The sequence below is a fragment of the Schistocerca nitens genome, chromosome 1 (genome assembly GCF_023898315.1).
Source record: "Schistocerca nitens isolate TAMUIC-IGC-003100 chromosome 1, iqSchNite1.1, whole genome shotgun sequence".
Taxonomy (NCBI): Eukaryota; Metazoa; Arthropoda; class Insecta; order Orthoptera; family Acrididae; genus Schistocerca; species Schistocerca nitens.
In genome coordinates this window covers 20853364-20877389 of record NC_064614.1, presented here as the reverse complement: position 1 = coordinate 20877389, position 24026 = coordinate 20853364, and positions in this window count along the sequence as shown.

Genomic DNA, 24026 nt, shown 5'->3' with positions numbered 1-24026 from the left:
GTGTGTGTATTTATATATCATGTCCATACTTATAATTATGTTCTTGGTTTTCATTTCTTTTATGTGGCTCAAAAGAAAAAGACAGTTGCAAAATTTTCTTATGGACATATGACCTGTCCATCTATGTAATATATTTATGTTCCTTCTATTATCTTGACTAATCTGTGACGCAATGAGAGCTGACTTTGAAATAATTTACATATTTATTTTTTATATATCTTAAAATCGCATGTGATATATTTGTGTCTGTTTTTGATCATTTTCCATGTGGCTCACTGGGAGCAAAGATTAACAATTTTTTTACTTTCATATATTACTAAATAATTTTATTATGCTGTCATACTGATTGACATAACACAAAGTGCATTTCAAACAACACAACTAAAATATTTGCAGGAAAAAGTCATTTTGAAACGGTGTAACGGTTGTTGTATACATACACATTATGCACAGTAATTGACACATTTGTCCTAGTCGGCTAATATCATTAACATTCTGTAAATGATATTACCCGAGGGGGGTATTGTAACGATACATATTAAAGGCTTTACTTTAATGAAGTATGCGATCCCTTCCAAATTCAACCAGTTTAATGAGTATTTATGATTATAGAAAAGTTATTGTGTATGTTAACAATGATTGCACAACATGTCTCCATAAACAGTCAACCCATTAAATTATACTGAATAACTGACCCACACAAAAGTTAATATCACTTGATCACTGATACAGCAAATGTCATCATGTAAAAACACTAAGTTCATCTTAAATAATTAATATGAAGTACGAGAAATAGTGGCCAACTTACGTATTTTGGATCTCCTTAAATAAAAATCGCCCAGTGAAACCTATTTGTTCACTAGGAGCGTTTTCACTCAGTATTCACGTAATCAATCCTATTTTAGACGAAAACCTATGTAATTCTTCATAATTCACGTTACTTACTTATTTATGCAAATTAGGGAAGTCAATTGACAAACTTCTAAAAAACGACCTTTTTGTAACAAAGAATTATTCTGTCAAGTCAACAAATCTGTCTGTCATTTTAATAACATGTTAAATTATGTCACTCGATGCAAATTAATAACTTTTCTGCACAAATTATGATAACAGATGTACATGTGACTCATAAACTATATCTCTTTTTAGTAGTTCTTTGACAATGTTATAAATACAAGCAGCTTGAAGGGTCGAGAGAGCAGTCGGAGGCAGTAGGGCAGTCGGAGGCAGTCGGGTCAGTCGGAATGTCACTTTGGTGAAGTGTGTTTCTGTGTTATTGTTTGGAAAAACAATGCAAAGAACATGTAAAGGAAGTACTACTTTGTGTTGTGTTATGGTCTTTGGTGGACAGTGGAATTAAGATGGCCACCAAAGTAATAAATATTTGATGTTTACATATGTGTTGGTTTCGTTTGTTCTTTATCATCAAAAGCACATGAAAAACACGGGATCTCATGTTTTAACCCTAGACAACCAGATTTAGAGCCAGCATCAGCAACGAGACACAGCAGCGATCCAGCAAGCAGCAGCGATTACTACAATACAATACATTGTAATGGCGCCAACCTAACATCAAGTGCTAACAAGCTCCGTAAATGGGAGTGAAATAGTGCGTTTATCAGCAATTAGCAAAAGATATCTACGACGACTTTTTGGCGGTCCATTTACAATGTGTATATTGAAAAGTTGTGTAAAAACACTAAATCCCTATCGTATATCCTTTTTAATCCTTGCACTTTGTTCTTGGTCTTTCACCCTTTTCCCTCTTGAGTCTTATACATGGTGTATGCTACCCGTCTTTCCCTATAGCTTACCCCTATTTTTCCGATAATTTCGAACATCTTGCTACATTTTATATCACACGTTTTTCTAGCTTGGAAAATCTAGTGAATGTTATGTGTCCCTTGATTCTTTTTTGATCTTAAGTCTTTCAAGGCTCTTTTAAATTCTGATTCGGTTCCTGGATTCCCTATCTCTTCCCTATAGACTCCTGTCTCTTCTTCTGCTTCTATCACATCATCCGACAAGTTCTTCCCCTCATATTGGCCTTCATCGTACTCTTTCCTCCTTCTCTGCATTTAACTGTGGAATTCCCGTTGCACACTTAATGTTACCGCCCTTGATTTTAATTTAATCGAAAGCTGTTTCTACTTTTCCTTTGAGGAGTCATTCCTTTCGATAATCATTTCTTTTCCGATTTCTTCACATTTTTCATGGTTTTCGTATTTCTTTATTTCCTCGATCAATGGCAGTATTTTTTCCGTTGCACACGGTTTCTTCGCTGTTAACTTTCTTGTACCTATGTTTTTCTTTCTACTTCTTTTTCCTTAAAGTAAAATTTTAAGGTAGGTTGTAACTCAGGATGTCTGTATTCTATATACACTCCTAGAAATTGAAATAAGAACACCGTGAATTCATTGTCCCAGGAAGGGGAAACTTTATTGACACATTCCTGGGGTCAGATGCATCACATGATCACACTGACAGAACCACAGGCACATAGACACAGGCAACACAGCATGCACAATGTCGGCACTAGTACAGTGTATATCCACCTTTCGCAGCAATGCAGGCTGCTATTCTCCCATGGAGACGATCGTAGAGATGCTGGATGTATTCCTGTAGAACGGCTTGCCATGCCATTTCCACCTGGCGCCTCAGTTGGACCAGCGTTCGTGCTGGACGTGCAGACCGCGTGAGACGACGCTTCATCCAGTCCCAAACATGCTCAATGGGGGACAGATCCGGAGATCTTGCTGGCCAGGGTAGTTGACTTACACCTTCTAGAGCACGTTGGGTGGCACGGGATACATGCGGACGTGCATTGTCCTGTTGGAACAGCAAGTTCCCTTGCCGGTCTAGGAATGGTAGAACGATGGGTTCGATGACGGTTTGGATGTACCGTGCACTATTCAGTGTCCACTCGACGATCACCAGTGGTGTACGGCCAGTGTAGGAGATCGCTCCCCACACCATGATGCCGGGTGTTGGCCCTGTGTGCCTCGGTCGTATGCAGTCCTGATTGTGGCGCTCACCTGCACGGCGCCAAACACGCATACGACCATCATTGGCACCAAGGCAGAAGCGACTCCCATCGCTGAAGACGACACGTCTCCATTCGTCCCTCCATTCACGCCTGTCGCGACACCACTGGAGGCGGGCTGCACGATGTTGGGGCGTGAGCGGAAGACGGCCTAACGGTGTGCTGGACCGTAGCCCAGCTTCATGGAGACGGTTGCGAATGGTCCTCGCCGATACCCCAGGAGCAACAGTGTCCCTAATTTGCTGGGAAGTGGCGGTGCGGTCCCCTACGGCACTGCGTAGGATCCTACGGTCTTGGCGTGCATCCGTGCGTCGCTGCGGTCCGGTCCCAGGTCGACGGGCACGTGCACCTTCCGCCGACCACTGGCGACAACATCGATGTACTGTGGAGACCTCACGCCCCACGTGTTGAGCAATTCGGCGGTACGTCCACCCGGCCTCCCGCATGCCCACTATACGCCCTCGCTCAAAGTCCGTCAACTGCACATACGGTTCACGTCCACGCTGTCGCGGCATGCTACCAGTGTTAAAGACTGCGATGGAGCTCCGTATGCCACGGCAAACTGGCTGACACTGACGGCGGCGGTGCACAAATGCTGCGCAGCTAGCGCCATTCGACGGCCAACACCGCGGTTCCTGGTGTGTCCGCTGTGCCGTGCGTGGGATCATTGCTTGTACAGCCCTCTCGCAGTGTCCGGAGCAAGTATGGTGGGTCTGACACACCGGTGTCAATGTGTTCTTTTTTCCATTTCCAGGAGTGTATTTATGCCAGTTATAGGAGGATTGTTTTACCTGGTTTCCTTGTTTTTCACAATTGAAAACGGGATAATGTTGTACCGAAGCATGTTGTGGGAATAATCACAGGATTGATAGCCAAGCTGAATATCCTTGATATAGTACTACCCTTATTTACCACGAGGCAGTAATGCTGTGTAGGGATACACAACCCTAGCGTGCAATAATTATTGAACAGTATATGAACACAACATATCGCATAACACAAAGTTTTTCGCCGACGCCAACAATTCCTTTCAGAATGTACAGTAATCAAAGCTGCCAAAGCCGCTACCTCTGTTTGAGCCACGGCCTGGTTAAGAAGTAAATGTAGCTTAGCTCTGCTTTCATAATTTCGTAATATAACAGTGAAACACACAAACAGTCAGAATGTACGCAGTGACGCTGCACTCCTCGATAGAAAATAGTGTGTCAATTATATCGGTGTTTTATCACCTTCACATAGTCATTTTCCGATGCCAGAGTATATCACGAAACAATATAAAAAGGAAATCAATTATACTTGTATTCTAGACAGAGGGTGTAGGTATAAATGAAGCTGGTACCTACAGGTGGAAGTCGAATTCAAGAAGCTAAAACATCTCCATAAATTGAAGAGCACACTAATATTAGGAGAGGCTATATGGAAATCGCGTTTCATTGAGATCTTTTAACAACTCAAGTCTAGACATCTGTCACTCTGCTTCAATAATGTTGCTGCTGACATCATAATGCAGTTGACAACATTTCTCTGTGTAGCGCGATAAATGTTGCACCGACAGAACGATCTCCTCCGTACCAACTAGTACTGAATTTGAAAACATGGGTCATGTGAAAACTATGTCATCCTTTTCTCAGTTAAGGTGCTGAAAGACATGGATAGAGGGGGACACACGGATGTAACTTTTGTTACCTTCCAGGAAGCATCTTACTCAACACCACAGGAAAATTAATTGACGCGACTACCATCATATGGAGCAATAAATAAAATTTGTGACCTGATTTCAGGGTTTTTCTGGGGACGGCGCAATTATGTTATCGTGGATGAAGAGTTATCAGTGGAAGAAAAACAAACATAAAGCGTGGACCCGGGAATTTTTTTCGGGTCCCTGCTGTTCATATTGTCTGTTGTTATCTGACAGACAACCTTAATGCTAACCTCGGCCATTTTGCAGATGAAGCACTTATCTATAATGAAGTATTATATGAGATAACTATCCACCCAGAACAGGAGAAGACTTCAAAATTATGCAAAGACTGTCAATTTGCTCTAAATATACGAGGGTTGTTTTTTAAGTTAGGGCCGTTCGCGCGTATAGTCCCGTAGTTCGCGCGGACGCCGCAACAAGCCACCGCGTCACTTGCGGGCGTCCTTCCCGTTCACACTGATGCAAGTTGCAGCTTTGTAGCTGACGTGTACGCATCGCTGTGCTACTTTATAATGTTTACGATTATTGAATCGCCCGCCGCGTGTGAGATACGGTCAGAGATACGTTTTTTGACCGCGAGAAGCCTATCAGCTGCAGAAATTCATCGTCAGTTAACAGAAGTTTATGGCTTGAATGCAATGAGTGAAGGTAAAGTGCGTCAATGGGTTAGAGAGTTTAAAAATGGCCGTCAAAAGGTCCATGACGAAGAACGCTCAGGCCGGCCCTCTGTGATCACTGATGATTTAGTGGCTGCAGTCGAAACAATGATTCGTGAGGACAGAAGATTCACAATTTCCACTCTTTCTTTGGAATTTCCACAAGTTTCAAGATCGGTTTTGTACAAAATTATGTCTGAAAACCTAAACTTTATGAAACTGTGTTCTCGGTGGGTACCCAGACTCCTCACAGAGGACCACAAAGGGAAGAGATTTGCCACTTCATTGGACTTTTTGATTCGTTACGAGGAAGAGGGGGATGACATGTTGAGTCAAATTGTCACTGGAGATGAAACATGGGTATCCCATATCACTCCCGAAAGCAAGCGACAATCGATGGAATGGCGACACACAACCTCACCCGTCAAGGTCAAAGCCAAACAGACGCTGTCAAAGCGCAAGATTATGGCAACTGTGTTCTTGGACCGGCGCGGTGTTTTGCTAGTGGACTTTATGCCACGAGGAACGACAATCAACTCAGATGCCTACTGTGCAACTCTAAAGAAGCTCCGCAGAGCAATCCAAAACAAAAGGCGCGGCATGCTGACAAAAGGAGTTTTGCTCCTGCACGACAACGCTAGGCCTCACACCTCTCAAAAGACTCGGGATTTGATTGATTCTTTTGGCTGGGAAGTTTTGGACCATGCACCATACAGCTCCGACCTTGTTCCTAGCGATTTTCACCTTTTCCGGTACTTGAAACACCATCTTGGCGGGCAGCGCTTCAATGACGACGATGAAGTGAAAGCGGCCGTGAACTCTTGGCTGTCGGAGCAGGCGGCCGAATTCTTTGAAGAGGGAATTAAAAACTTAGTTGTACGGTATGACAAGTGCTTAAATAAACAAGGCAACTATGTAGAAAAATAGGTAAAAGTGTGTAGAATCAGAAAATAAAGGTGTTTTTACAAAAGTATTTGTATCTTTTTAAAAAAAATAAAAACGGCCCTTACTTAAAAAACAACCCTCGTACATGAAGGTATAATTCTGCACTTCACCAACACTGGAAAAGTATGCCTACAATGTCGATGAGTCACACTGTAATCGCTGGAATGGCATTATTGGCCGGGAGATCCCGTCCTGTGTAGTTCGGCCGCTTCGTGCAAGTGTTTCTTTTTGACGCCTCTTCAGCGATTTGCACGTTGTACGCCCATTAGGACGGGATGAAGTTACTAAGGAAACGCGTATGCCCAGTCACTGAACAAAGAGAATCTCCGACTCTGCCGTGAATCAAACCAAGGGCCTCACGCTGTAGATCAGGAGGCGTGACAGTGCTGTGCTGTTGGTGCAATAGATAGCGTTTTGGGTTAGCATGCAGGAGGTCGAGAGTTCGATTCTGAGTCGACACTTATTTGTTTTTATTTCCTAAAACAGTCGCTACGGTATCTGGCATCTCAATTGTCATACAGCGATTGCAGCGGGTCTTCTACAAAACATTTGCAGTTACGTACTACGAAAACAGAAACTGAAGTACAATTGTTTCCATTGGTCAGCTTTTAAAGAAGACTTTTGCACGCCGTGGACGCAAACTTTTTGGCGCCACTGCATCTACTAGATTCCAAACCTGTTTATTGTGTACCCTCCCTCAATTTGTCCCATCGAAATTACTTGTTAAGCACATTGCTAGCCCTACCGGTGACGTAAGACCCTAACGAAATGTAATTGACCTGAACGTGGCAAGGATAATAGTTGGTATTAATCGATGACCCCGTTGGGGAAAGGCACACACAAAACAAATTTGGAATCTAGTAGATGCAGCGGCGCGAAACAGTTCGCATCCACGCCGGGAGAAAAGTTTCATTAGAAGCTGACCATGAAAACGACTGTATTTGCTTCTCTGTGTTCGTAGTACGTAACTGCAAATGCTTTGTAGAAGACCCACTGTAATCGGTGTATGACGATTATGACGCCAGAGACGGTTCCAAGAGACTACTTTCAGCAAATAAAAACACATATGCTTAAACCAGAATCGAACCCTCTACCTCCTGCATCTTAGCTCAAAACGCTATGCCCTGCCAACTGCACAGCGGTAGTACACAAAGATAGTTACCGTACACGTGTTTACAGTGTTGCCAAATGGCCAATCTTTAACGTTGATTTATTGCCCGAAATACGCGCAGGACGGTATTTCGTGTGAGATAATTTTTTTTTTTTTTTTTTTTTTTTTTTTTGCCAGTATCTGAGGAATCGTGCACCAAAGGCCGAGTGTGCGAATCTTTCTTCACCCATTATACGCGAGCAACGTTCTCGTCATTACGGACGGACACCAGGCTAGATGTCTCATGGGGATCGGCCAAAGCCGTGAGTAACAAGTTGAGAATTTGAATATGATGGAAGGCTTGGCCAGTGTAGTCCGTGCATTTGCGATTACCACTGTGTCTGGTTGGTGTCGTGGTTATTCCACCTGTCTGGCAAGCAAAAGACCCAGGTTCGAATCGCAGTCTCATACATATTTTCAACTTTCTCCATTTATGTATATCACTGGTTACTCCAAGCCGATGTCTGTAATTCCTTTTTGTCTTAATTCATAGTGGCGGCTGAATCAAAATAGTTTCTGTGCTTTCGGAGTTGTTGGAAAGAACACACACCGCATAAATAAAATTATTAAAAGGCGATCGTTTTTCTTAAAAAATACTACAGAGATTTTCATTTATTTCATAACAGCACACAATGCTAACCAGTTAATTGCGAGTTAGAGATTCATCAAAATTATTTCGTAAAGCAGTAACAATTTAATCGGTAGGACCAGTAAATATGGTTAAGAGCCTTTGGAAGCTTTGCTGCAGTGCCTAACCTTAGCTCTTCCTATACTGAACTTTTGAAAGCCTGTATGTATGTGTGAGAGAGAGAGAGAGAGAGAGAGAGAGAGAGAGAGAGGCCGGCCGCGGTGGCCGTGCGGTTCTAGGCGCTACAGTCCGGAACCGCGGGACTGCTACGGTCGCAGGTTCGAATCCTGCCTCGGGCATGGATGTGTGTGGTGTCCTTAGGTTAGTTAGGTTTATGTAGTTCTAAGTTCTAGGGGACTGATGACCTAAGATGTTAAGTCCCATAGTGCTCAGAGCCATTTGAACCATTTTTGAGAAAGAGGGCGAGAGAGAGAGAGAGAGAGAGAGAGAGAGAGAGCGAGAGCCTTCCGCAGCTCCTGTCACGCCAGTTAAACTTCGAGAGTCGTCCGCTGCAGCAGAGGAGGCGGGTATCGTCCCCCCACTCCCCCGCCCCCCGCCCCCCCCCCCCCAGCCACTAAACGGCCGTAACCACAAGTCACGTGGCGTCAGAGGACACCGTGTGCCACCGACAGGTTGGAAGTGGCGGCGTTCCTCCTTTTGGTCCTGCACGGGAAGTCGCCAGATGCTGCTGCAGAGTAATTTCCTCGGTGGGACCTCCCTAAGATGTGACGAGCACGGCTCACGTGCAGTTTAAAAGTTTTACTCCCAGAACTTACGGCCAGAGGCCTAGTTACAATCTTTAACTGGTTTATTCTGTAAGTCTTTTGCTAATCTAAGTGGTTCTAATGCAAAGGCTTACTTAGAGTAGATTTATCACGCTAAATACTTAGAAAATTGAGACATCAATATAGCTAAATGAATCTTCATGATTGTTTTACACGATGCAGTTACGTGTGGGTTAATGACTGATGGTCACACTAAAGGATGCTGTGGATGCAGTAAGCAATTATTACAGCCTTTTACCATTTTTTCTATTACACGTGTATTAACTTATCGAATAACTAAGATCGACAGTCACAAACCTCAACGTCCCTTCAAAATTATTTTTTCTGCAAGCCGGTCTGGCTATTAGTGATCTTTGGCATCGTTCTATTCCAAATTCTATGACTTGGCTTTTTTTAGGTTGGAATTTTCTTGTCCACATTTTGTTGTGGAAATTTTCTTGTTATTTGCTTCCCGGATATTTTTCTGTTGCGTATTTTTTTGTTCGACCTTCCAATCACGCCTGTTATTTTCTCGTTTTGGACTTTGGCTGAGGACAATGGCGTGTCTGCTCACCATTCCAGATGATGAGGAAGATTGCTTTTACATTATAAATACTTAACCTCCTGCAGTCGACTCGTGCTGCTCGGGAAAGTTTAGTAAAGCCCGACATTACGAAGGAAGATGAGAATGATCTTACTTAAATGTGTTAAAACTGAAAAGAAACCCTTTTTTCACAAATCTTTTAATTGCCTAGCTCGTATACACATATAAAAAAATTCATATAATTACTAGACTAGTTTCAGTTCCCTGTGCCACCATCCTCAGATCCAAAAGCAAGCACAAAAACGAAAAGCGGCCTAATGAAAAAGTTTTTTTTTTTTTATATAGAATCTTCAGCCTTAAAATGTTTGAAGGGATACACAAATACCAATCATGGTAGAACGTCAGAATGCAACGTGCAGAACGAGCAACATATATAAATATTATGTGTCCTCGAATTACAACAAACTACACAGAGTTAACGGCAAAAATTTTAATGTTAGCATATTCGTGTGAGACGCAATTTGAACAAAAACTACTTGTACCAGTAATAAACGAACCATTCAATAACTTGCATTTGTATGACGGGCAAGTTGAAAGACAGATTTGGTTGTAAAAGCACACCAAACACGAGACGCTCCACTCCTGCAGGAATAATGAACGAAATGAGTATCTAGTAAATACAAAGACATGAAATTTTAAGTTAAGAGTGTGATATTATTCAAGAGGAAGAACATGCCATAGGTAATACACTCGAATTTAAACGTAAAACACAAAAAAAATCGTTATACGGTGTAACTTGTCGATAGCAAAACAAATTTATGGGACCAAAATCGATAACTTGACATTTACTTACTAACAGCCATAACATAACGGTACGCAGCATGCACTCACGCAAACGGAAGGAGAAAGTGACTGAAGATCTAGAAAGCGGTCCGCAGCTGTATACCGTTACATACATCGACAATAAAATGTTACAGTTGCTTGTAGAAAGAGTAATGTAGTATCTAAAATTACTTCAAGGAAATCACATTATACAAAAAACAGAGACCAGAAAACTGAGTCAGTAACAGTAACAAGAAAATTATAAGCAGTATGTGGTTAACAGCTAGGACGAGAAGACGACTGATGCAGGTAAGTGCCATCTCAAGTGATATGAAGATGAAATGTCAGATACGATACTGTGTGACTAGTTTGACAGAGCACTGAAAGACCTGAGTCGCAACAAGTCTCCGGGAGTAAACAACATTCCAGTAGAACTACTGACAGCCTTGGGAGGGCCAGCCCTGACAAAACTCTACTATCTGGCGAGCAAGATGTACGAAACAGGCGAAAGACTCTCAGACTTCAAGAAGAATATAATAATATCAGTCCCAAAGAAAGCAGGTGTTGACAGGTGTGAAAATTACAAAAATATCAGTTTAATAAGTCACGGCTGCAGAATGCTAACACGAATTCTTTACAGATGAATGGAAAAACTGGTAGAAGCGGACCTTGGGTAAGATCTGTTTGGATTTCGTAGAAATACTAACCCTGCGACTTACCTTAGAAGGTAGATTAAGGAAAGGCAAACCCACGTTTCTAGCATTTGTAGACTTAGAGAAAACTTTTGACAATGTTGACTGGAATAGTCTCCAAATTCTGAAGATTTCATGGGTCAAATAGAGGGAACGAAAGGCTATTTACAATTTGTACAGAAACCAAAAATTTGTGCCGGAGCGAGACTCGATCCTGCTTAGCTGGGCGGTAACGTGCTCGCCTCCCGTACAAGCGGGCCAGGGTTCGATTCCCGTCCGGGTTGGAGATTGTCTCTGTGGTGTCACCGCCAGACACCACACTTGCTACGTGGTAGCCTTTAAATCGGCCGCGGTCCGTTAGTATACGTCGGACCCGCGTGTCGCCACTATCAGTGATTGCAGACCGAGCTCCGCCACACGACAGGTCTAGAGAGACTTCCTAGCACTCGCCCCAGGTGTACAACCGACTTTGCTACCGATGGTTCACTGACAAAATACGCTCTCATTTGCCGAGACGATAGTTTAGCATAGCCTTCAGCTACGTCATTTGCTACGACCTAGCAAGGCGCCATTATCAGTTACTATTGATATTGTGAATCATGTACCGTCCAGACCGACGTTCACCATTAATGGATTAAAGTTAAGTATTCCACCAGCTACGTCCTTTTTTCTGAATTCTAATTTCCTTGTCCTGTTCCAGACCTCACGCCAGCCTGCGTGAGCTAAAACGAGTGCCTATCGGCCTCCTCTAGTAACACGGTGTTGGCTCTCCTGCCAACCAAAACAGTCTCCCCTCGGGGACTAGGCGTTGTGTTGTTCTCATCATCATTTCATCCTCATCACCGGCGTGCAAGTCGCCCAATGTGTCATCGGCCACCGATGCCATAAGCTCATTTTATTTCACAAAAACCAGATGACGGTTATAAGAGTCGAGGAGCACGAAAGTGAAACAGTGGTTGGGAAGGGAGTAAGACAGGGTTGTAGCCTATCCCTGATGTTGTTCAATCTGTAATCTATATATTGGGCAAGCAGTAGAGGAAACAAAAGAAAAAGTTGGATTAGGAATTAAAATCTACGGAGAAGAAATAAAAACTTTGAGGTTTGCCGATGACATTGTAATTCTGTCAGAGACGGGAAAGGACCTGGAAGAGCAGTTGAAGGGAATGGACAGTGTGTTGAGAGGAGGATATAAGATGAACATCAACAAAAGCAAAACGAGTATAATAGAATGTAGTCCAATTAAGTGAGGTGATGCTGAGGGAATTAGATTAGGAGATGACACACTTAAAGTGGTAGATGAGTTTTGCTATTTGGGGAGCAAGAAGAGAGGATATAAAATGTAGACTGGCAATGGCAAGGAAAGCGTTTCTGAAGAAGAGAAATTTGTTAACATCGAGTATATAAGTATATATTTAAGTGTTAGGAGGTCTTTACTGAGAGTATTTGTATGGAGCGTAGCCATGTATGGGATTGAAACATGGACGATAAATAGTTTAGACAACAAAAGAATAGAGGCTTTGTAATTGTGGTGCTACAGAATAATGCTGAAGATTAGATGGATAGATCACATAACTGATGAGGAGGTATTGAATAGAATTGGGGAGAAGAGGAGTTTGTGGCACAACTTGACTAGAACAGGGGATCGATTGGTAGGACATGTTCTGAGGCATCAAGGGATCACCAATTTAGTACTGGAGGGCAGCGTGGAGTGTAAAAATCGTAGAGGGAGACCAAGAGATGAATACACTAAGCGGATTCAGAAGGATGTAGGTTGCAGTAGGTGATGAAGAAGCTTACACAGGATAGGGTAGCATAGAGAGCTGCATCAAGCCATTGTCTAGACTGAAGACCACAACAGCAGCATGTGATACAGCAATATGACCTATTGTCAGAACATAGAAAGAGCTTTCATAAAATCAAATTAACAGCTAGGACGAGAAGACGGCTGATGCAGATAAGTCGCCATCGGAAGTGATACGAAGGCAATCCGTCTTGCAGTCCGGTCGTGTGGGCGCAGTTTGATGGCGAAAGGCAGGAGTACAATCACACAGTCTTCGGACCAGCGATAATGTAGTCTACGGTCAGTATAATTTGCCGAAAATTATACAGCAGTTCGCCAAAAATACAAAGGAAGTAATTCTGATTAAACTCTATGTCCTCGTTTAATACTCGATTACGGGCCCTCTTCGTAGAAAAATCTCCAATTCTTCAAGTAAATCTTCCTTCCTTTAGCCTCATCATAGAACACCTCCAAGTGCTGCACCGTGTGTTTGACCATAGCGATGTGCGTACGGAAAGCTGTCCTATTTTGGGGATAGATATGTTCCCTAAAGCGTACATCAAAGATGCGGCTCATCAAGGCGATATAGAAGATTAGTAGATGGCAAAATGGTTCAAATGGCTCTGAGCACTATGGGACTTAACATCTTAGGTCATCAGTCCCCTAGAACTTACAACTACTTAAACCGAACTTACCTAAGGACATCACACACATCCATGCCCGAGGCAAGATTCGAACCTGCGACCGTAGCAGTCCCGCAGTTCCGGACTGCAGCGCCTAGATCCGCACGGCCACCGCGGCCGGCAGATTAGTAGATGTCGCAGCCGTTAAAATTGATCTTGTAAACTCACGAATTATTGAACTGGTTGTCTTTCGGGCCTATTTGGTATCTTAAGCGTGACCTAAGCGAAATTATTGTCTGGTAACCAATTCTAATATTAGTTTTACGAAAACATTGCTTGGTTTTTTTGTCAAAGTGGTTGCTGTGTTTCCTGGTGGGAAGCACAGCCTTGCGCTGCAGGCGAGGAAACTGCTTCGTTAGATCACAACGAGCACAGTTTGAGTGCTTTCACAGTTAATGGTGGAGCCTTGGTAGTCTTTTGTTTGAGGTTGTGCAGGGCGTCGTGTAGGAACACGCACTAAGTGTGTCCACTTGTAAATGCTCTCCTGAACGGAAGCTAGTGAGTGCCGAATAACAGCTTGTCTCTGCATATGACACACAGGGTATGCGAGTGTGTGTCGTGTGAGAGAGCAGGCCTGATTGGACAGTACATGCCGCAGGAGTAATTAAGCAAATTGTATAAAGATTTGTTATTTGTTCTGGAGTCTGTCAGTGTTGTTATCAGTCAATTGAAGTTTTTCTCAGAAGTTTATTGTTTTTCACAACATTGGGTCAGATTATTACCAGTGATTTCCGGAAATGATTCTGTACTGATTTCTTGTGTGTATGCTAGGCTTATATTGCATTATATGAATGAACTTCCATGTATGTAACGAGATAACTATTTAGTTATCAGGTTTTGTAGCTTGTTAATATTATGGGTACAAAGCGTACAACTTGTCGCTGTTGATAGAAGAGGCAGAGTTAGAGGTCATATCTTTTACCATAGACAAGTTTTATCTGCCTTCATAAGTTTTCAGTTACCTTATGTAATGAGGGCAGTGTGTCTAAAGCTTTAAATCGTTATACTTGAGCCGTGCACAGCTCGCGTTTATCCCATTTACTGTTTGTCATCTTCTGTTACGGTACTGCCGCCTCGTTTCCTTATTCCATTTACTGGCGTCACTAAATTCCTGCCTTACTTGCCCGTCAGCAGCAGCAGCGCGTATCGATGCACTGCCGTACCATCTCTGGAGCGAGCGATAGTATTTCCGGGTCGTCGTGTGTCTGGCAGTCAGTTGGAGACGGACCGGCAGTGCTGTCGGGAGGCAGCAGCAGTGAAGTCGGGGAGAGAGCGCCGGTAAGACGAGGACAGCCAGTGCTCGCCGAGCGCTGGCGTCACAAATAAACTGTCCGACGGAGGCAGATTGGAGCGGGAAAACCGTTGGTTGGTCGTTCAGTCGGTTGTCTCATCGGCCAGCGGTATATTTAGTCCTTTCACCGTTTCCGAGCCTGGGCAGTCGGTTGGTTGGCGTGAAGCAGCGACGAAGCCTCCGTCGCGCGTACTCTGGCCGAGGCCGCTGGCCGTGTCCACGCGCGGTTGGAGCGTGAGGTGCTGCTTGCGACTGCCTCGAAGTTCGTCGCCCACCGACCTTGGACATGAAAGTTGAGTCCTCACTTAACTTACTATCGAGCCCCACCTGTTTACATCATTTGATCCTGGTTGTCGCGCTTGGGGACGTTCCTGCGAGCAACAACGTGTGTGTATTCATTTCTGCCTTGTGGCGGTTGACGTTCCAGTTACCATCCCCTGGTCGTTGACGTAATTTTCAGCAGTGTATTTTCCTTGTCGTGTTGTTGCTGTCCAGCGTGGCGTGTAGTTCGAAGTTAAGGTGTTGTTGGTCGTTGTGGACGCCAGTATTCTGTGCGTCGTTGTATTGAAATCTTGTGGTCATTTTGCTGGTTACGTGGAGCGGAACTGATCTTGTTGATTGGTTGGTCGGCTGTCTGTCGGTTGGGTTGCCTTCAGATTAAGAACCTTTGGACAGGCTGTCTGTCTCACCTAAACGGGCGTTAGTCTTACAGTCTCAGGCCGACGCTTGGAAACTTCTGAGCGCCGTTCCTTGTGTGTTACAAAGCAATTTCTCTGTTTGGGTTTTAATTATTCGTTTCATGTGTGGCCTTCAGCCGAGTATCAATATCTCTTAAAGTTCTTGTCTTGCCCTTAAGGCATGAGATTGTTATTCTTTTATATGGGGCCTTCAACCGAATTTTACAAGAGATGTTTTAAGATAAAGCCTTCTGCCTTTTGATTGATACTCTTCTTATTGCTTAATATGCGGCCTTCAGCCAAGTTCCATTAAAATTAAATTGCTAAGGCCTTCAGCCTGTTTAGATTGAAGATTTGTAAAATATTTTTGGGTGAGACTTCCAGAAGAACCTTGTATTTCAATTTATTGCTTAGGCCTTGTGTCTCGGATTCTGAGTGTGGCCGTCAGCCGATCTGAGGTTAATCAAAGGAGGTCGATTAAAGTTTTGAGTGTTTTTAATCCTTGTTGTAATATTGTGTGTTTTTAAATAAAGTTTGTATGTTGAGTGCAACCGACAGCAACTTATTTTGGCCCCTTTCCGCAACCTCATTCGCTCTGTCCTGCAACCTCAGGCATTTCAATATTGTTATGTAGTCGCCCATTGAATTGCCAGATTGAAATTTATCTCTATTTTACTTTGTTCTGCTTTCATTAAGGTTATTTATTGTTTGAATATTCTAGAGCTACTTAAGTCTTCTGCACTTCAGAAAATTATATTGCGATACTCAAATGTTTTATATTTTATCACTTAAAACTTTTGATGTTCAGTAAAATCCTGCTAAAATGAGGACACACATGTCCACAGCCCCCATCACAAACATCATTTCATTTATACGCCACTCTACATTTTGGTAGCAGAGCATGGTTTTGCGTTGTGCCAGTGAGGACGTTGTCTGATAGTCTTAGAATATTATTGGTGACAGTGCCTAGTTTTCCTGTATCGTGTTTCAGTCATGGCAGTGAGGGCACTGACAGGCTCAGCTTGGCTTAGGAGGATGAGTTTTAGTAAAAAGTGGCAGCCACGTTCCAGCTAGTACTGTGTCACAGCTGGCCCAGCAGGTATGGAAGGTTATGGGTGAGCCAGTGCAGGTTACTCAAGTCCAGCACAAGAACTTGATTAGCGCTATCAGCGTTGTCAGTTTGGTCCTCACAGAACCTGAACTAAAACTCAAGTCCTTGCGGTGTGAATCACTTTCGCAGCACCAGGTGCCTACTTTACAGTCTAGGCTTACACATTGTAAGAGTAGGACTGGTGACCAGTTAGGAATCTTTGGACAAGAGAAAAGTTCTGTTAAGTGAATTAAATGAGAGGTTGGCAAGGTTAGAAGTAATAATCATTGTTTTATTGTCAATGTATTCAGTGCAAAGGAGTCGTACCGATTTAAACAGAGTAAGGGTTCACAGATTTATCTAAGATATCAAGGTATAATTGTCAGGAGGAAAAACTGTAGAGTGGAAGACACATTTGGCCAGAATTGCCCACCTGCGTTTAATAATAATAATTTCTATATTTACTCCATACCCGATACTGTGAAATGTCTTACAGTGTGATACGGCTGGCGGAGCAGAAGGCAATTTTTAACTTGTAGTACATATAAATCTTAGTGCACCCAAACGCTAAGGGGGACAGGAAGATCCATAGTCGAATGTTATACGTTGTTCGTGAACAACTGTAAAAAAAGTGTGGTACCTGCTCATGTTATGAGGAAGGTGACTGAGTCACATTACTGATGCGAGCAAGTAATAAATAAACAGCTTGGATGACACGTTAACAGCGTTCACACTGCTGTATTCACGTTTTGTACTCCAGCCAAAGAGGCTGAGGCGGTGGATAATGTTTTTCAGAAGGCATCAAACCAGTGAATGATGTTCACGTGAGTCCCAAGTAAATTCGGTGACTTAGAAGACTTAGTGTATCAGACTGGGAGATTCCGATACGTAGACCAAAGGAGAGAGCGTGAACCTCGAGCGAGTGCAATAGATAATAATGGTTCATGGATGAAGTGTATGAAACACTAACGTGCATTTTTGTGTGGTGGAACTCGACGTTTCTGGAGAGAGTATCAGCTGTAAAAGAAGTCGTTAGTTGTAACAGCGCCCCATGAAACACAGACATTGCCGTCGGTGGAGTGACTTGGGTGGCTCAGCGATACAGATAGCCGTACCGTAGGTTCAACCACAACGGAGAGGTATCTGTTGAGATGCCAGACAAACATACGATTCCTGAAGGAGGGTAGCAGCCTTTTCAGTAGTTGCGGGGGCAACAGACTGGATGACTGACTGATTCGGCATTGTAACGTCAACTAAAGCTGTCTTTCTGTGCTGGTACTGCGAACCGCTGAAAGCAAGGTGAAACTACAGCCGTAAATTTTCCCGAGGGCATGCAGCTCTATTGTATATTTAAATGATTATGACGTTTTCTTTGGTAAAATTTTCCAGATTTAAAGTAGTTCCCCATTCGGATCTCCAGGCGGGTGCTATTCGGGAGAATGTTGTTATCATGAGAAACAAAACACATTCTACGAATTGGAGCGTGAAATGTCAGATGCCTTAATTAAGCGGGTAGGTTAGAATATTTAAAAAGGGAAGTGGATAGGTTACACTTAGATGTAATGAGAATTAATGGAATCCGGAGACAGGAGTAACAAGACATCTCATTGGGTGAATACAGGACTATACAAATTCAGATAGATGTAACGCCCGAATAGGTTCAATTATGAATAAGAAAACAGTAATGAGGGTAAGTTACTACGAATAGCATTGTGAACGCCTTATTTTAGCACAGAGAGACACAAAGGCCACGCCTACCGCTATAGTGCGAGCTTATTTGCCGGTTAGATCCGCAAGTGATGCAAACATTGAACAAATGTATGATGAAATAAAAGAAATTATGCAGATAGTTAAAGGAAATGAAAATTTAATTGTGATGGGAGGCCGGGATTTGATAGTAGGAAAAGGAAGAGAATCAAAGTAGTAGGTCAATATGCACTGGGACAAAGTAATGACGAAGCCGCCTGGTAGAATTTTGCACCGAGCATTATTTAATCATCGCTAAGACTTTGTTCAAGAACCATAAAAGAACGTTGACCTGGACACGGGAAGGTTTCAGATTGATTATACAGGGTGATTCAAAAAGAATACCACAACTTTAGGAATTTAAAACTCTGCAACGACAAAAGGCAGAGCTAAGCACTATCTGTCGGCGAATTAAGGGAGCTATAAAGTTTGATTTAGTTGTACATTTGTTCGCTTGAGGCGCTGTTGACTAGGCGTCAGCGTCAGTTGATGCTAAGATGGCGACCGCTCAACAGAAAGCTTTTTGTGTTATTGAGTACGGCAGAAGTGAATCGACGACAGTTGTTCAGCGTGCATTTCGAACGAAGTATGGTGTTAAGCCTCCTGATAGGTGGTGTATTAAACGTTGGTATAAACAGTTTACAGAGAATGGGTGTTTGTGCAAAGGGAAAAGTTCTGGACGGCCGAGACCGAGTGATGAAAATGTAGCACGCATCCAGCAAGCATTTGTTCGCAGCCCAGGAAAATCGACTCGCAGAGCTAGCAGAGAGCTGCAAATTCCACAATCAACTGTTTGGAGAGTCCTACGAAAAAGGTTAGTTATGAAACCTTATCGTCTGAAATTGGTTCAAGCACTGTCTGCAGCTGATAAGATTAAAAGAATCGATTTCTGTGATTTTATCCTTGCTCAAATGGAAACAGATGAATCTTTCGTTTCAAAGATTGTGTTTAGTGATGAATCAACTTTCCACACTAACGGGAAAGTCAACCGTCACAATGTCTGTATATGGGGCACTGAGAATCCGCGGGAAACAACTCAGTATGAACGTGACTCGCCTAAGGTGAACGTTTTCTCTGCCATTTCAGCCAATAAAGTTTTTGGTCCCTTTTTCTTCGAAGGTGCTACTGTAACTGGACTACAGTATCTGGAGATGTTAGAGAATTGGCTGTTCCCTCAGCTCGAACAAGAAGCACAACAATTCATATTTCAGCAGGATGGAGCGCCACCACATTGGCACTTATCTGTCCGTAACTACCTGAACGTCAACTACCCGAGGCGATGGATCGGCCGCCAGGCAGCCCGTGACAGAGCACTTCATCACTGGCCTCCAAGAAGCCCTGATCTTACCCCCTGCGATTTTTTCTTATGGGGGTATGTTAAGGATATGGTGTTTCGGCCACCTCTCCCAGCCACCATTGATGATTTGAAACGAGAAATAACAGCAGCTATCCAAACTGTTACGCCTGATATGCTACAGAGAGTGTGGAACGAGATGGAGTATCGGGTTGATATTGCTCGTGTGTCTGGAGGGGGTCATATTGAACATCTCTGAACTTGTTTTTGAGTGAAAAAAAACCTTTTTAAATACTCTTTGTAATGATGTATAACAGAAGGTTATATAATGTTTCTTTCATTAAATACACATTTTTAAAATTGTGGTATTATTTTTGAATCACCCTGTATAATGGTTAGACAGAGATTTAGGAACCAGATTTTAAATTGTAAGACATTTCCAGAGGCAGGTGTGGAGTCTGACGACAATTTATTGATTATGAACTGGAGATTAAATTGCATAATTTGGAAAAGGCCAGGAAATTAAGGATATAGGCCTGGATAAGTTGAAAGAAGCAGAGGTTGCTGAGAGTTACAGAGGGATCATTAGGCAATGGGTGCTAGAACAGCGGAAAGGAATACGGTAGAATACGAATGGGTAGTTTTAAGAGATGTAATACTGACAAGCCCTAGCAGAAATCCCTGGATAACACAAGAGATATTGAATTTAAATGATGAAGGGAGGAAATTTTAAAATTCACCAAGTAAATAAGGCGAAGGGGAATAGAAATGTCTAAAAAATGAGACTCACATGAAGTGCAAAATGGCTAAGCAGGAATAGCTAGAGGACAAATGGAAGGACTTAGCAGCAGGGAAAAAATATATATAGGGCGTATAGGAAAATTAAAGAAGCCTTTGGGGAAAACAGAAGCAGCTGTATGAATAACAAGAGATCGGATGGAAAACAAGTCCCAAGCAAAGAATGGAAAGCTGAAAGGTGGAAGGAGTATCTTCCCGGAGATCAGTTTGGATTCTGGAGAAGTGTAGGAACACTTGAGGCAACACTGACACTACGTCTTATCTTAGAACATACACTACTGGCCAATAAATTTGGTACGCCACGAAGATGACGTGTTACAGACGCGAAATTTAACCGACAGTAAAAAGATGCTGTGATATGCAAATGATTAGCTTTTCAGAGCATTCACACAAGTTTGGCGCCGGTGGCGACACCTAAAACGTTCTGCCACGAGGAAAGTTTCCAAGCGATTTCTCATATACAAATAGCAGTTGACCGGCGTTGCCTGGTGAAACGTTGTTGTGGTGCCTCGTGTAAGGAGGAGAAATGTGTACCATCACGTTTCAGACTTTGATAAAGGTTGGATTATAGCCTATCGCGATTGCGGTTTATCGTATCGCGACATTGCAGCTCGCGTTGGTCGAGATCCAATGACTGTTAGCAGAATATGGAATCGGTGAGTTCAGGAGGGTAATACGGAACGCAGTGCTGGATCCCAACGACCTCGTATCACTAGCACTCGAGATGACAGGGATCTTATCCGCATAGCTGTAACGGATCGTGCAGCCACGTCTCGAACCTTGAGTCAACAGATGGGGACGTTTGCAAGACAACAACCATTTGCACGAACAGTTCGAGGACGTTTGCAGCAGCACGGACTATCAGCTCGGAGACCATGGCTGCGGTTACCCTTCACGCTGCATCACAAACAGGAGCGCCTGCGATGGTGTACTCAACGACGAACCTGGGTGCACGAATGGCAAAACGTCATTTTTTCGGATGAATCCAGGTTCTGTTTACAGCATTATGATGGTCGCATCCGTGTTTGGCGACATTGTGGTGAACGCACATTGTAAGCATGTATTCGTCATCGCCATACCGGCGTACCACGCGGCGTGATGGTATGGGGGCCATTGATTACACGTCTCGGTCACCTCTTGTTCGCATTGACGGCGCTTTGAAAAGTGGACGTTACATTTCAGATGTGTTACGACCCGTGGCTCTGCCCTTCATTCGATCCCTGAGAAACCCTACATTTCAGCAGGATAATGCGCGACCGCATGTTGCAGGTCCTGTATGGGCCTTTCTGTATACAGAAAATATTCGACTGCTGCCCTGGCCAGCACATTCTCTAGATCTCTCACCAATTGAAAATGTCTGGTCAATGAAGGCCGAGCAACTGGCTCGTCACAATACGCCAGTCACTACTGTTGATGAACTGTGGTATCGTGTTGAAGCTGCATGGGCAGCTGTACCTCTACACGCCATCCAAGCTCTGGTTGACTCAATGCCCAGGCGTATCAAGGCCGTTATTACGGCCAGAGGCGGTTGTTCTGGGTACTGATTTCTCAGGATCTATGCACCCAAACTGCGTGAAAATGTAATCACATGTCATTTCTAGAATAATATATTTGTCCAATGAATACCTGTTTATCATCTGCTTTTCTTCTTGGTGTAGCAATTTTATTGGCCAGTAGTGTAGGTTAAGGAAGGGCAAGCCTACGTTCTTAGCAGTAGTAGACTTAGAAAAATCTTTTGACAATGTTGACTGGAATTCTGGCTTCGAAATTCTAGGGGGTAGGGGTAAAATACAGGTAACTTATGGTTATTTACAACTTGTACAGAAACCAGACGGCAGTTACAAAATTCGAGGTGTACGAAAGGGAAGCAGTGGTTGAGAAGGGAGTGAGACAGAGTTGTAGGCTGTCTCCAGTGTCATTCAATCTGTACACTGCACAAGCAGTAAAAGAAAACAAAGAAAAATTTGGTTTATGAATTACAGTTCAGGGAGAAGAAATAAAAGCTTTGAGGTTTGCCGATGACATTGTAATTCTCTTGGAGACTGCAAAGGACTTACTCGTAGAAGAGCGGCTGAAAGGAGTGGACAGTGTCTTGAAAGGAGGATACAAGATGAACATCAACAAAAGTGAAATAACGATAAAGTGATGTAGTCGAATTAAGCGAAGTGCCGCTAAGGGAGTTAGATTAGGAGACAAGAAACTTCAAGTAGTAGCTGAGTTTTGCTGTCTGGGTAGTAAAATAATTGATGGTGGTCCAACTAGAAACGATGTAAAATGTAGACTGGCATTGACAACAAAAGCATTTCTGAAGAAGAGAAATTTGCTAACATCGAATATAAATTGAAGTGTTAGGAAGTATGTTCTGAAGGTATTTGTCTGGTGTGTATCCATGTAAAGAAGTGAAACTATGTAAGTCGCCTGTTTATATGTCTGTATGTTGGCAGCGCTATAGACTGCATTAATATCACTGACAGCGCTCTGCGCCCTCGCTAAGAGACTCTGTGGCTGGACGGACTCACAGCTAGAAGTTAATAGTTAGCAGTGTTGAAGGTTAGCAGTCTTCACGCAAGCGTCTGAACTTGTTTCCGTCATGGAGATTTAGTTTTGGTTGGAAATGGATTCAAAAATGATGATTGATGCATCTGCTAATGTTTGGATAGTGGAATTACAGATGATTACATAAGTTTGGAACTGGATGTCACATGTTTAAGGTAAAATCTGATATATACATTGTTTGCTCTGCAAGAAAATCTTCCCTTGCTAACCACATGCCTACTATTAGTTAGAGCCTACAGTAGTTAAAATCTTTTTATTTAGCTGGCTGTAGTTGCTGCTTGCGGTATTTGCTGTAGTTCATGTCATGAAGATTTTCTGTAAGGTAATTGACTTATGAAATGTACTGTTTACTGTTAGGGTTTCTTCTAATTCAAGGCCATTTTGTATATTAATTATTTGCAGTCAGATTGCGTATACTGTGGGCAATGAGTGTATAGGAGAAGTTTGAGTGGTATTTGTCAGGGAAAATTCTGTAGGTCAGTGAATTGAAAATACAAGCAAAGAGACAGTAGGTTCTATTTCACTCAGCAACTTCATCTCGTGGTAAAGACTAGAAGTTTCACTCGGAAGGTTCAGTTGTATTCAGCAGATTAAGTAAAAACGTAAAAGTTTCACATGGCCGATAAACAGTATTGACAAAAATAGAATCGAAGATTTCGAAATGTAGTGCCAGAGAAGGATGAAGATTAGATTGGTAAATCACGTAACTAATTAAGAGGTACTGAATAGAATTGGTGAGACAGGCGCAATTATATCAAAAGAGGGCATCACGAATTTAGTACTGGAGGGTAATGTGGGGGGGGGGGTAAAAATCTTAGAGTAGATCACGAGATGAATATAATTAGCAGATTCAGAGGGATGTAGGTTGCAGTAGTTATACGGGGACCAAGAGGGTCGCACAGGATAGCATGGAGAGCTACATGAAACCTTTTTTTTTGGACTGAGGACCGCGTAAACCGTGTCCAAATGTGGCAGCGAAGCAGATCAGTTCTATCATCACACCAGGTGGAATAAAAGCTATACTTTGGCATCAGCAACATAAAAGATTTGCCTGCTGTGAAATTAATCACAAGCTGGTATGTGGGTTATTAGATACTGGTAGTTCTGCCACCCTCATAAGTAAGGAGTGGTTTGATACTCACCAAACAGTGGTGGCTGGTCGAGT